This window comes from Nicotiana sylvestris, chromosome 9, assembly GCF_000393655.2.
Source record: "Nicotiana sylvestris chromosome 9, ASM39365v2, whole genome shotgun sequence".
Classification (NCBI taxonomy): domain Eukaryota; kingdom Viridiplantae; phylum Streptophyta; class Magnoliopsida; order Solanales; family Solanaceae; genus Nicotiana; species Nicotiana sylvestris.
This window is the reverse complement of record NC_091065.1, coordinates 124,155,976-124,171,820: the sequence shown is the minus strand read 5'-3', so window position 1 is coordinate 124,171,820 and position 15,845 is coordinate 124,155,976. Positions and strand designations below refer to the sequence as shown.

The window sequence follows — 15,845 nt, the reverse complement described above, 5'->3', positions numbered from 1 at the left end:
CAGGAGGAAACAGCAAGTAGAGACTGTCGCCATACCCCCAAGAATCCAAAGGGGGTATAACACGTCAAACCGAGGAAGGAGGGTGAACAGCGGTGTATAGTCCGAGCCCCCTCTTAAACAGCGGTGCATAATCCAAGTATCTCCCCGGGTCGAAGAAAAATGGTCCTCTACTGCGTCGCCCTGAGCCAATGAAGACAGCAACAACAAGAACAAAAACAACAACAACAATAACATCACAGTAGCATGACTTCGTCCAACCGAAGAAGGATCGAGAGCTGGGCTATAGCGCGCATGACGTTGACATAAGACCTTGAGGCCGTGGGCCTCAAATATGGCGAGATGGCAAAGACTAAAAATAGCAAGAAAGGAGGAAATGATGGGTATCATAGAATGTTTGGATGAAAAATTGATCACAAGAAGCCCCATTTATAGGAGGGGAGTGCAAAGTAAACGACAGCGCCATTATCTCCCTCAAAAGGCATAACAGCAGATGCAATCAATACGTTCATAGAAGCTGAATCAACAGCTATATTATGACCCCGAATAACGAGAAGTTATGACACATCGGACGACCGCGAAGAAGCGAAAGGGTGAAAAAAACCTCGGTGCTTGTAAAAGGGGTTGCGCCATCAGCACGACATCATTATGAGAGCCTGTAAAGTAGGGTGTCAAAATTATTTCTTATCACTTCCCTCTAAGAAATGCAGAGACTATCTGTGCATGGTGAAATTAAAGGACTAATTTCTCGTTGACAAATTGCTTCAGTAGGTTGCCTCAGAGGATCAGGACCTCAAACTAGTTGCTTCCATCGAAGATCTGTCGACACCCAGCCAAAGATGACATCGATCAAAACCCCGACAAATATTGGAGGCCTCCAAAGAATGCATCCGGAGTCAAGCAAGTCTACTTGGGCAGCCTAAACATTGGCCTATGCATACATCATGAAGCTAGTTACATGTCTCATCCCTAAGAAACCCTGGCACAGAAAGGGAAAAGGACAACCTAAATTCACTCTTCACCCCAGAATCATCATCGAAACCCCCGTCCGCTGAATCCGAATAGGCAGTTTCTTCCTCCATGATTCGGGCCTCCTCAATCTCGACTGAGAAATCGACACCCTTGCCACTCGCTTCGTCAAAGTCCCACTTCTGTGCTTGCGCACGAGCGCGAGCAATAGCTCAATTCAACTTCTGCTCAACCCCCGCTAGTACGTCTTGAGCCTTTTTATTCGCAGTAGAAGCATCTTTCTTATACGAGGATGTCTTTTCCTCTGCCACAGACCTAGACAACAACAGCACAACGGTCTCTTCCTAGGCGCCCTTCAAGAGGTCTCGGGACGAGGATAGCTCCTTCTGCAAAAAGTCCCACTTCGAGACCACGACCCCATTCTGCCTCCTCAGGTCGAGGACCTCCGCATCCTTGACAACTATCTCCTCCCGAAGAAGCCACGCGAAAGCGTTCTTTTGCCCAACCTACAAAAGGTGAAAAACGTTGATAAGTATCAAGTCATATTAAAAGGCAATTTCGTAAAATACAGATTCAGCTCATCTCGCATGTCTCGGCTCATGCGAGATATACAGTATCAAGTCATATTAAAGTCATATCAAGTCATACTACCTACTCAACAAGGTTGTCTTTGTCTCGGCTCATTTCTTCCAACCTTGCCCCGAGCACACTCAGCTCATCCTCCTTTCGGGCGAAAAGAGTCTGTGACTCCTTTAAACTCGAGGCAAGACCCTTGACTTCCTTCTAACGAACTAAAAGCTCATCTCGCATCTTGGAGACGGCATGGTAATACAACTTTTTAGCCTACAACATAACAAAGAAGTTAGAGAAACAAAGAAAAATACTTGAAAGTGACAAAATATGTCAATATATTACCTGTCGTAGGCACCCCTCCGCTTCCTTGATGGCACCGGAAGTGTCAAGGCCAATATTCTCGCTAACTCCGTCGAGGAAGTTTCTGAGCTCTCATTCACCCCTGTGAAAGCCTCCTCCTTTGGAGATGTTTGGGTCCTGCGAATCCCTAAGATATCTGGGTGAGAATCAAGGACCCAAATTAAGGTCCCCCCGAAACATCAAAGAACCCGACGAACAAGTCCTGCCCTCGAAAAGCTCTAGGCTCGGGCCCTTTGGAGCCGATAGTAGCGAGTTCCCCGGCAGGGACCATGCCGTGTCTGGTTGAGGACTCAGGGATTGTATCCGTGACCTCCTCGAGGTCCTCCAAAGCATTGGCTCGAGTCGAATCAGTCGTTCCCGACTCGGCAGCCCTCGGCAAAAACACTTGGGGCATCTATGCCTGACCTCTTCCTTTGTACCAAGGGGTTATCGTTGTCATCATCATCCCCATCCTCATCATTGGAACTTACTCCGAAAACTGAAGACGAGACCTCGGCCTCAGCTTAAGGCCTGCAAGACATGTAGTTCTTTGATACAGGAGATTGGGCAGTCGCCCCTTTTTCCTCTTCATATCCTTATCGGGCTTAGAGGACCCTGCCTCGCCGGTAGGAAGCGATCTCATCAGCACTCCTTTGCCAAGGCCTGTGCAATCATAGTAATAATAATTTATCAGCACGGAGGATATGGGAAAGAAATATAATAACATGATAGAGGCGGCAAGAAGGAGCTTACCATGATTCTTGGCCACCCACCGCATTTTAGCCAACTCAGGCCAAGAACGCTCGAGATAGGGGTATCTAATCCCCTAATCCACCCCAACAGGTCCAGTACAGATTCGGGATACCAAAAGGCGGCTATATGAGCAAAAGGAAAGTTAGTTTTTCAGGAAGAAAGTAAGAAGACAATAAAGCATACTCAAAGAAAAGGCACTTACGCTTTGTGTTCCACTCCTATAGGAACGATATCCATTCAGCCGTATAATGTCCGAGGTCCTCACTCAGACAAATCGGCTCATCCACCCCTGATCCTTGTGCTCATAGATACTCTAGAAAAATGGTTTCAAAAATTGAGGGTGAAGCTTGATTAAGCCTCAAAAAAGATAGGGGTTGTACAGCCTGATCAGATGATCAAGGGTAAAAGTCGTATCCTTGACTTTGCTGGAAAAGTAGCGAAACATGTAGACTATCCTCCAAAAAGAGGGGTAAATTTGGCCCAGTGTCACCCGGTATTTGCAATAGAAGTCAAGAATGACCAAGTCTATAGCCGGAGAAGAAGAGTTCGGGGAGTTGACAGGGCCCAAGGTGAACGGGTATGTGTATACATAAAGAAAATCGGCTTTATGGTCCGTTATACTCTCGTTAAGGCTAGGGATCTAAACCAGCACCTTCTTCCCCCATTGGCAGTCCGCCCGCACTTTGTCTATATCCTTCATAATGTTGATGAACCGGGACACGTGTTCGCATCGACCTGGCATAGATGAAGGTCTATCGATGGAAAAATCCTTCATACTATCGAACTCGGTGGGTGCACACTGTTCGACGGTAGGAGCCATTTTTGGGCTTACCCTTGGATTTATTCTTGGATGTTCGAGATGAAGAAGCAACTTCGTCTTTCCGAGGCACTGTCTTGGAGGTTCTGGCCGTGACAACTAAAAGTTTTTTTTTCTCGAGAAGGAAGGCAGGAAACCAAGAATAAAAGAAAGAGGGGCATAGAGGAAGATGGAGTTAGATCTGAAGGCTTGAAGGAATCATAAAAGTGTGAGTCACTAAGCAATTGGGGTATTTATAGAAGTCGTATGGGCAGCAGAAAAGTCGAACAAATAACGGTTTGTGGGCTTCTCGATAGTCGTGTTGACACTGACCCTTGCGTGGCTTTTGAGTTATGGCATTTAATGCTCTGATAGGCTGACGTCGTGATAACAGTGCCTAAGGAGTAGAAGTTCGAAATCATTTCCTATCACTCCCTTCTAGGAAATGCGGAAACTGTCTATATATGGTAAAATCGAAGGATCCAATTTTCGATCAATACGATGCCAAGTAAGCACATTGTCGAAGGCTGGAGGCTACGATTGAGATTCACACCCAAAGGTCTATCGACGCACGACCTCGGGGAATATAGATTGATGGTTATGGCAAAAAGGTTGGATGTTCCCAAGGTGCGTAGCTAGAGCTGGCAAATCCTAGTGGGCTAGTTCAGACCCGGATCAAGGCTTTAAATGGCTGTACCAGCCCCATATCTTTGCAATAAATATTTTTGTACTATGTTGGTATTCCCCCTCATATAAAAAAAGAATCCTTGTCATTTTGTAAACATTTGATGCTCAATATTGAATACACTAGAACATTCTCTCTGCTCTCTAACATATTCTCTTGATCTTACTACTTACATTTATTGCTTATACTCATTGTGTTCTATTTATTGTTCTTCATTTATTGCTCATTATTGATCATAAAAGGCTTCATCAAAGCTATCATAACTGATCCCCCCTCGATTGCCCCTAGCCGGGCATCTGACTCGACTTTGAGGCCCATATATGCCAGCTCGAGACCCCAATTTCTAGCCCTCTAGTTTGGCCTTTATACTATCTACAAGCTCTTATCTCATTTCTTAATCTCTTACTTAGCATCTATTGCCTAAACAACTAGCATAAGAATAGATCACGTATTTTTAGAACCACACAATCAAATTTAATTGTAATTATAATTTTCAACGTAAACAGTCCTAATTTGAACTAATGCATTACAAAGGTTTCCTAGGGTTATGATCAAACCCTTTTAGGTTGCCTACATATCCAAAATGGAATCAGGTTTGAACATAATTTGTGGCTGATGAAAAAAATATAATAAATATGACCCATCCTGACTCAGGTAGCATACGTATCAAAAAGGAATTAGGTCAAGACGTAGTTCGATTACAATAGATGCAAAATGATAAGATTAAGAATGGAATGGTTAAGTCTTACTCAGACTGCCTACGTATCAAAATACAATCAGGCCAAAACATATTTTAATTACAAAAGATGACTATGTCCGCTGAGGATTGCCTACATATTCCTTCCATGGGAAATCAAGTCGTGGCGTAGTTATAGAGCAACATACAAAATCGTATTTGGATTTTCTATTAAAAAAGAAAGGGGGAGGGAAATCGAACCCTATATGGGTTGCCTACGTATGCCTCTGTGGGAAGTTAGGTGGAACTTAGTTCTGTAATAGTAAAACCTAATTCTATTGCCTTCAAACATAATAACTCTTGAATGCGTCTAAGTTGATGGGCTTTGTGCTGACTCTTCCATCAAATTATAGAGCTCCACCTGACAACAGTCGATGAACCACGTAAGGACCTTGCCAATTCAATGCAAGCTTTCTTTTGGCTTCTTCCTGGTGGGGAAAGATTTTCTTCAGAACCAATTGCCTCGGTGTAAACTAGCGAGGTTTCCATGGCATACTGCATCCATTCTCTTTTCATCAATGAGAATGTGTTGCTCCTGTCTAACACATATCCACTCTGCATCATCTAACTTGTCCTCTTGGATGACTCTTAAGGATGGGCAGGTATCACATCTTCGGTACCATATACTAGCACGTATGGCATTTCCCCAATGGATTTTCTCATAGTGGTCCAATAAACTAGTTAGGCGAAGGATAACTTGTCGTGCCATTGCATGTTATGTCCACTATCTTTTTCAGTATTCTCTTAATGTTCTTATTGGCTACTTAAATTGCTCAATTCATTTATGGTATGTAGGCTGTGGAGTTGTAGTGGACAATTCTGAACTTCTCGCAGATTTCCCTCTTGAGATCACTGTTGAGGTTAAGTGCGTTGTTAGTGATGATTCAATCGGGTATCCCGAATCGTCATACGATGTTGTTTTCGGACAAAATCTGCCACTACCTTCTTTGCGATGCTTTTGTAGGTAGATGCTTCGACCCATTTAGAGAAGTAATCGATGGCTACAAAGATGAAGTGATGCATGTTTGATGCAGTGGGCTCTATAGGTGTCACACCTCATTTTTACTACCCCAGAAAGGGCATAAAGGAGTTTTTTCCAATTTAAGTGACAATCGAAATGAGATTTATTTATTTATTCAAAGTCGCCACTTGGGATGATTTATGGTGTCCCAAGTCATCGGTTTAGAATCCTGAATCGAGGAAAGATTGACTCACCTCTATAGTCCGTGAACACAGAAATCCGGGTAAGAAATTTTGTTAACCCGGGAGAAGGTGTTAGGCATTCTCAGGTTTTGTGGTTTTAGCACGGACGCTCAACTATTATTATTGGCCTATTTATCTGATTTTAAAACATTTTGGAACCTATGTGAATTTTATTCCTTTTAAACCGCTTTTAATAATCCAACTGCTATACAATTAATTATTTGATTACACATTGCCAATCATGTCACGGAAACCGTACCCATGATCCACAACGTGTTTATCTACTTAACAAGATTAAATTATGGTCGGGTCACATGAATGTACCCCCGGATTTTAGAATTATTTATCACACCTATGTCACGGGAAGCGTACCCGTAGTTATGATGATTTATTATTAATCACGCATAGGGCAATCTACGATTGTTCATAAGTTATGTTCTAAACTAATTTAAAATTATTGTGAGGAATGATTATGGAGTAGTTGTGAAAAAGTGTAATAAATTAGTTATGAAAATGTGAGCTAGTTTTATCTTATTGAATTGGGCCTGACGAAAAATATTCATTTGGCCCATACGAATATTCAAGAATCGGGCAAGATTATTGATTCCAAATAATGTTAGATCTAGGCATAAAATAATTTGATAGCTCAAACATTTAAAAAATTGTCATTCCTAACCAATTAACGAAGCAAAGCCATAGATCAATTGTCTACTAGACCAACTACTCTAAAGTTTAAAATCAGAACCCAAACAAAAATGCAACTTAACAAAATCTCAATATTTATCAACAATGTTTAGAACTAAACGAGCAAATTAATCATAAATTAATAGATAAGAGTCAGCGACTAAAATGTTAAACATTAACGCAAGAAATGACTAAATCATGATTTATCTATGTCGCAAAAACTATAGTGTATAAAAATGATTTCAAAGAAATTATATAGCACCAAGAAAAGGAACGGACCTCAAAACAAAGCAATTTTAGAATCAAAAAATTCTTAACACTGGAAACCTTAGACAGCGACAACCTCGACGGAACCGCAAATCTGCCCGAAAACCTTAGATTACGACCTTCGACGAACTCGGGACTCGCCGAAAAACTCGAATTAAACCAAAACTCGCCGGAAAATAAATGTGGTTATACTGCGATGCAGCTGGTTTGGAGCTGCGTTTCCCTGTTGTTTAACGGAGGATTTGTGCGAGAAGGTGTTGCTTGCCGGGTTTTGAAGATGAAATGGATATGGTTTTCCCAAATGGCAAAAGCAAGAGAACGTCTTAAATTAACATGGTAAACCTGGAGGATGAGCTCAAATTCATAAGCTTTGTTTGTTTTCCTACTCGTGTTCTCTCGTGTCCCCCTCTTCAGATCTATCCCTCCCTCTGTTTTCGTGTGTTTGGAATTGGGGAAAACTAGACCTTGAAGGTCTTTTACTTGGGGGAAGTTGGGAGACAGTTGTAGGCTTCAATTATGCTAAAGGGTCTGTTGTTAGGTTGCTAGTTTGAAGGGAGTTAATTTATCCTCCACCTTGAGGATTCTTGCCAGAAAAGATGATGGCATTGTTATCTTCAAGAACAAGATCGATACGGGTGGGATGTTGCCGTTCCTTTTTGTGTTCGGGATTTTTAGGTCTTAGGCATTTTTTAGGTTGTATTTTCGCTGATAGTCTTAAGAAGAATGTCGGATTTCAGCTAGGGATCTCTATGTTTAGGTCTTAGAGTCTAATTGTTTTATAGGATTTTTTTAGGTTAGGGGGTACGGGCTTAGGAATTATGGGTTTGGGAATTATGGGCTAGGTCCAAAAGTTATACCTAATAATGGGTTGCTCGAGCCCAAGTTTTATTCTTTTCCGCGAACGAGACTAAAAATATGATCCCATTTATTAATTAATTCTAAGACTGACTGTTAAAATAAACTATTTTTTTGTATTTTTCAAGATTAAAAATGACTACAAAATATTAATGAAACTATTTTTTTGTAATTTTCATTTTCTTGTAATAAAATAAAGTAAAAGAGTAAAAATAAGTTGAAATAACTATATTAGGCCTAAATTAAATATTTACGTGCTAAAATATGAAAAATCTTGGGGAGAGTCAAAAATCACATGTCTACAGCTGCCCCTCTTTGAATGGAAACACGAAGTATTTTCAGACAAAGAACGACTAGACAAGTTTTTTGACCCGACTCTTACTTGGAGAGACTAAAACTAAGAGAAAGGGGAATGTGATCGAGCCCTTGTATCTGAGCTGCCTACATATCCTTGGTTATAAAGGAATCAGGCCACGTGTAGTTCAGAAGTGAGCAAGATGATGGAGTATGCCGAGGTGGAGAGCCAGTCGAGGTGTCGTTCCACCGAGGTTCCGATCTGCGGTCCTGATGTTACATCAAAAATCAAAAATGAAAAAGACTACCTAAGTCTGTCAACTATGAGTTACAAGATTCCTATCTATAAGTCTTCTGAAGCTTGATCTTGAGTCTTGAATGGTTCTTCGTGCAGACTTTGGATTTGAACCTTGACGCTTGCTAGTTGCAGGTGCTAATTCATTCTTCTTCAGCTTTTCGGATCAAAACCGGACACACCATGCTTGTGATTTCAGCCATCATGTCTTGAGCAATTCATAACTTTCTCTACTTCTGCATTTGGGTTCACTTCTTGCCTTTCTCTTTTTTTTTCTAGATTGTGACTAACTTCCGTTTATTATTTCGGACTGCTGACTCGCATTCTTGCCGCGAGCTTCTTCTGTTGCTAACTTGAATTGTATTCTAAAGTAAATTCTCTTATTCTCCAGGTAGGGGCCTGATTGCCAATACTTGACCTGTCTTCCTTCAAAACTTGCTTCTTCCCTTTGTTCTTTAGGTGGGCTCCTGATTGCTGAACTCCTTTGAACCTTGCTGCTTCCCTTCATTCTTCAGGTGGGCTCCTAATTGATGCTTCCCTTCGTTCTCCAGGTGGGCTCCTGATTGCTGAATTCCTTTGAACCTAACTGCTTCACTTCGTTTTCCAGGTGGCTCCTGATTTTCGTCTTCTTTTGAACATTGCTGCTTCACTTCGTTCTTCGGGTGGGCTCCTGATTGTTGTCTTCCTTTGAACATTGCTGCTTCCCTTCGTTCTCCAGTTGGGCTCCTGATTGCCAACACTTGCGCTGCTTTTCCTTAAAACATGAATTGCTTTCCTTTGTTCTTCAGGTAGTCTCCTGATTGTTGAACTCCTTTGAACCTTGCTGTTTTACCTTTGTTCTCCAGGTGGGCTCCTAATTACCGAACACTTGCATTGCTTTTACCTGAAACTTGAATTGCTTCCCTTGTAACTTGAACTGCTTCCCTTTGTTCTACAAGTGGGCTCCTGATTTACAAAACTTGAACTGACTCCTCTAAAACGGCTGCTTGTGAACTTGATTACAACAAAATGAACAAACAAAAGAATTTTTTCTGCCCCAGTTTGATATCGGGAACATCTGTGAGTGTTAATCGAATCATAGTACCCAAAAGCTCTAATAATTTAAAAGCTAAATCCCATTATCCAGGAGGGTCCTGAAATTAAAAATTAAATCTCATCTCAAGAGTGACAACTTCAAAGCTAAATTCTATTTCCTAAAGGTAAAACTTACGCTAAATCTTATTGTCCATGAAAGTCTTAAAAATTTAAAACTAAATCCCATTATCCAGGTCCGTAGAACTTTAAATTAAATCCCATTATCCAGGAGGCTCCTAAAATTTTTAAATTAAGTCCCATTATCCAGGAGGGTCCTGAAAAGCCGAGAATGAACTTACTTGAGCCGCGCTCTCTTCCTGGAGGATCTCTGTACACCGAACAAAATTCCTTGCCCCTGAACCATGCTTTTCCTCATGGAGGGTTTCAGTAGATCAAACAAATTTTTCTTTCCCCTTATTAAACCACCTTTGTACTGACAAAATTTGTGCACGACACTTGAAAAAATTCAAACATCCAATCTTTGATTTGGACACAATTTTCATCCCTGTTTCAAACAAAGAGAACTTGTGAGTTTATAAATATGGTGGTTGGTTTGCGGCCTTGACTTTGAGGGCGATTGTTCCTTCACTTCCCATGATAACTTCGGTTTCAATTCGAAAGACCTTGCTTGTTTATTGACTGACCATTTTTTCTATTACCCTTATCCCAGAAAATACCTCTAATCTGTTCAAACCCAACATCCTCTATCTGTTGCATTTTTCTCATGATTGGACATTTACCGATCCTTTGCATTTTACATGAATCACAAAACATATTGATTTTTACCAACTCGATGCGCTTGTTGTTCTTTCCCTGACGTACGCCACTAGCCTTAGCCTTGAGGTCTATTGCTCCTTCACTTGTCATGATAACTTTGACTTCCGCTTGGAAGACCTTGCTTGTCATTGGTTAACCACATTCTCTATCAACCTTATCACAAAAAACACCTTTGATCCGTTCACCCAACACACTCTACCCATTGCATTGTTCTTGAATTGACATATACCAAACCTTTGTATTTCACATGAATCCCAAAGCACGTTGATTGTTACCAACTCAGTGTGCATGCTGTTCTTTCTTGACTTATGTCACTTTGATGTGCTAGCTAGATCCCGTTTTGTGCAATTGGAAAGCTGGTGGCGAATTTTGAAGTCATTTCTCACTTGTTTTGACCAAACAGACCCAGGAAGAGGAAGTAAACAAGACAAAGGAATAGAGTAAAGGACAATGGAAAGGGATGACTCCTAACAAGAAACTACAAGTAAAAACCTATCAGATGTGGACCCCAACTCTAACGACTATGACATGGACCTTTGGGTTAAGTTGCCTAATCTGTCAAGCAAGTCTGATGTTCAACTCTTGTTATACCACCTACGCCGTGAAACTAGGCTTCAATGCTCTGATTCCCGATCATTATTTGACTTTAGTGCCCGAAGGGTTTTCGCTATCAAGTCTCTCTCATTTTGTTCTTTCTCTCAACTCACCATCGCCTTATGGTGCCTGTGAAGGTTTTCACCAATAAGACTCTCATTTTTCTTTTATTCCTTTTTTTTATTCTGCAGATGACAAGGCATTAACCATGGTAAAAAAAACAACATATACTCTTGGCATGTCTAAACTTAGCACTCTTAAAAGATTATCTGGGAGGTCTTTCTTGAACTGTAATGTGACTTTTGGACACGGTTGGAAAGAAAGGATATCATAAAGGCTCAAAATTACTAAGACAACGGGGTTAATTTATTTACAACTTTTGGAATCCATTCTAAAAACTTTGCCCCAATTTCTAAAATAAAGGAATTTGATTCTCTTTATTCTTTGTGGGATTATGAAATATTTTATTTGGTGCGACCGAACCGTGAGGCTGCCTATGTATTTTGTGGTGACAAGAATCAGGTTGAACGTAATTCACAAGACTACTTTTGTTACTATTTTCCTTTTTTATTTTCCTTTTTTTTCTTATTTTTTTTTCTTTTTCCCTTTTTTTCTTTTTATTCTTTTTTTTATATCTCTATTTTTCTCTTTTTTTTCCTTTTGGAATGAACTTCTAAAATAAACCTATGGGGACATTGTAATAGCCTAGTATTTTAAGGGTGAACTTTTAAGTAATTTTTTTAACCTCCTGTTAAATTTGTGCAACGGTAATAATTGTTGCACATTGCAAATTGAAAATTAAAAGTAAGTAATTTTAATATATTATCTAAAAGTTTAATAAGTGGGCCAAGCCCACCTTGTTAATACCCTCACGTGGGATTATCTTATAAAGGGTTAGGTATACTAGTTCATTTGGACTAATATTTGATATGGAGAAAAAAAATCAACTCAAAGAGGGACTATTTGGAGCAGCAGACGGCGGCAGTGCGATGGAAAATAAATGGTTGTTTGGGCTCGATTAACTTACACTACATGGAGACCTTGTGTGGAGAATTATAAACAATCAGGTATACGAATATGTTAATCTACTTCTATCCTTCAGTTACATATTAATTTGAGTTGAAGTAATTAGTTTAATGATGATACTACGATTGAATGTAATTATAATGGCTATGATTTAGGATAGAATAATTATTATGCAATCATGAGATTAATCATTATAGCAATTGGAAATATAGATTAACGTATTAGTTCTATGGGAATGCCACTATTTTGGGGGTTATGTACTATATTTTTTTTTTCAAAATTGTATACTTGCTAGGAATATTATTTTGGCACAAGAGTATAAAAATGTTGGATATAATATTCACCAATTAAGTTCGGATGGTGATATTAAAATATGTTTTGACCTTAAAATATGTATTTGAGGTGTAAAATACAAACATTTAACCCGAAGCTTGAAATTTATGAAATATAAGATTTTATATGTCAGTTAGCACTAAGATTAGAACTTGATTATAGGTTTCAACTCTTGACTTATGAATAACTCGGAAATATAGTTAGATCGAGGATTTAATCATATTGATGGGGAGCTTTATTTTTTTATGATATACCTACTCCAAAAATAAAATGACTACGACTAGAATGATTGATAATGCTAATCAATATTTTGCATAGATTGCGGTCATTGGAGGCCGTTTGGTCAATGTTTTGGACGTCACCAAAATTGCGGGACTGGTCGTTATCAAGGTAAGTGAGACTTTATGCTTTGATACTTGCTTCTCTAAAACCCGTTTTGAAAGTGTATTTTCTCTGCCTGGTCCATGTGTTGGGACAAGCATGCGCTTGGCAGAATCGGTGGTCTTAGACTAGCCACAAATATATTATTTTATGAAGAAAATATATATTATTTTATAAGTTGTTTGATAGGTTGATACGGTTGTGTGACATAAGGTTGAGTTTTATAGTTTGATACGGCTGTGCGCCATCATATTGTGTTTGATACGGTTCTGCGCCATGATGTTGAGTTTGATACGGCTGTGCACCATCATATTGAGTTTGATACGGCTGTGCGCCATGATGTTGAGTTTGATACGGTTGTGCGCCATGATGTTGAGTTTGATACGGTTGTGCGCCATGATGTCGAGTTTGTTGTACCGTTGTGGACTCGTGGTGTGTTGGTATATTTCTTTCACTACAATTATGATAAGTCATTGGTGAGTATCCTTGTTGGTTAATTCTTAATAACTCTGTTGATACACATATATTGAGTTATTGTATAATTATCATAGTTACTATATCATTCGTGTTGTGGTGTGTTTGTATTTTCCAACACTTGTTCCAGAGGTATTTAAAGTGGCGGGTCGAGGATCTTACTAGGTTATATTTACATGTAACTCACTCCTTATCTGCATGTCTATGCAGATACCATTGGTGAAGACGGAGTTAATAGCTGACGAGTTCGTTGGAGTTGATTCAGTTATTGAGGTGAGTTGCCGCATTGTTCGTGGAGGCTGTCAAAAAGAATCTTTATCATTTATCCATGTGATGTCTTTTGTAATTCTCTTAGATGCTCCATGGTCAAGTGTAGAATTTTTGTTAGAGTTTTAATTTAATAATTTGAGATACCAATTGTTCATAATTAACTATCAAATTATTTGGATACTCATAATTAACTAAATATTGCAAGTTAATGGTTAAGATATGAAAGTATGGTTCGCCTAGCAGGTGGTGTTAGCCGGGTGTCAGTCACGTCTCGGGGGTAATTTGGGACGTGACAGACATGAACTTTTTTTTTCTTTTTTCGTATGACTCTAACTTGATTCCAAAAGAGGGAAGGTCAAAGAAATTAGTACAGGCTCAAAAATGGTATCGAATGGTATAAGTGTTTCGGTAGCTGAAAGAGGGCCTCACAATCCCTGAAAATGCCAAGTACAACACATGCAACTTGAAATGAAAAAGGAATAGCACACACAATGTTTCTTTAACAGCTTTGACATTGATATCAGTGATATGCTTTCCACTTTTTTTTTAGTGCCTTGTCAAGTACAGAACCCTCAGTGGGTGATCCCCTCTTCACAATGGATATCCTCCGTTAATTCGAAGACAACTTTTTTGACTTTATCTTGTAACTTGAGATGTACTTGAACTCAAAGTTGTTTGCTTCAAACTATCTGGGATGCACTCTCCTTTAACGAATTATTGTCACCCCATTAACTTTCCCAATTATTTGCCCCAGTTTCACACAGTTCGGGCTTCAAATGATCTCGAAATGCCTTTACTTATTTCCCTCAAATGTCCCTATCATCTTCACAATAGTTTTATTGCTTCATGATTAAACTAACCTTTAAGACCAGGCCTAGAATTATGTGTGCATGTCATGTCACCAGAACCAGCATGAAGAGAATTGTAAAAGGAGAAGAGAACTAAACAGAAATGACTAGAAATAATAGAAAACAGAAAATTGTATTAGACAAACGGAGAAGGGGTTTTAACAACAAAACAAGCACTAAACTGGGGTTACAACCCTGGTACAAACCTAGACAGCACTAAACGAGTTACTACAACTAAACAAACCAGGCAAAATAAAAAGATAGAAAGGTTTGAGCCATAAGACAATATCTGAATTACAACCCTGAAATAAACCGGACAACAGAAATTACAATAAAATAAACCACCAATACTCCTCCCTGGCTAACCAAGAAAGGAGCATCTTTCCAATCACCAAGCTCAACATCTTAGCCACTGAATTCTGCATCAACAATACTAGGACCTTCACAAGTCTTCATCACATTGTTCTTAACAAATTGCTTTTGGGTTCACTTTGTCGGCTCGTTCTTAAGATCAACCTCTGATAGTGCTGAAAGCTTTGCTGCGTGTGGACCTCCGATGATCTCAGAAGAACTCTCATATTCCTTTTCAAAACAAATCATACTCACCATATGCGTCTCATTACGAACAGGCGATGGACTTTGGCTAGTGTCTGTTGCATCTGGATTTTGCACGACAATGTTACCTGCATCAATAAGCTTCTGAATTGCATTTTTCAGGTGCAACTTTTCTGTACTGTGACCCGGGGCATCGGAGAAATATGCGCACCTTTGAGAAAAATTAAACTTCTTTGGCAGAGGATTTGGCATTTTTATCTGAATCGGCTTCAACATGTCCAATTGCCTCAACCTTTGGAACAAATTGGCATATGATTCTCCAATATGGGTGAAAGCCTTTTATTTTTTCAGTAGTCTTTTCAGTTTGTATTCTGGCCTCGATTGGAACCTTTTACGGGCAAGTGGCTGATATGCTTTAAGAGGTGGGTAAGACATTTGGGGAAGTGGTGTGGGCCATCGCGGGCCTCGTAGGTGTGGAGCATATGGTGGTGCATTGTGGATAGGGTACTGGGAAAGTAATGTACGACTTTGGGGGTTACGTGGAGAGAAGTAGCATTGAGGAGGATCATCTGGTGCACAAGAAGATCCATGGGGTCGATGTCGAGGTTAAAAGCGTTGAGCAGGAATGCCCAGCAGATCATCTTTTCTATTTCTCTTTCTTCCACCCAAACTTACTGGGATGTTCTGAATGTCTTCCGTAGTATCTTTCAATGCCGAATAACTCATGATTTTGCCTGACTTGATTCCCTTTTCTACCATCTCTCCCATTTTTACCACATCATTAAAAGGTTTACCCAAGGTCGGAATCAAATGACTGAAGTAGGTGGGCCCGTAAGCTTGTAGGAGAAGCCCAACCATTTCTTCTTCACCAATCGAAGGGCTGACTCGAGAAGCTTGCTCCCTCCATCTGAGCCCAAACTCCCTAAAGCTTTCCTCCGGCTTCTTTTCCATATTAGATAGGGAGGAGCGGTCTAGGGTAATGCCTAATTTGTATTAAAAGTGTCGAACAAAATCTTGAGTCATGTTACCCAATGTAGGCCACTTAACGACATCTTGACGATTATGCC

The 15,845-nt window shown here is 39.9% G+C and overlaps 1 long non-coding RNA gene across 1 annotated transcript; it reads left to right on the top strand.

Annotated features, from left to right (window-relative positions):
* The first annotated feature begins 11,835 nt into the window (after window positions 1-11,835).
* Window positions 11,836-13,403, top strand: LOC104216919 (uncharacterized). The gene is made up of 3 exons (XR_708620.2): window positions 11,836-11,958; window positions 12,569-12,640; window positions 13,316-13,403. It is a non-coding gene; the product is annotated as an uncharacterized lncRNA (long non-coding RNA).
* The last annotated feature ends 2,442 nt before the right edge of the window (window positions 13,404-15,845 follow it).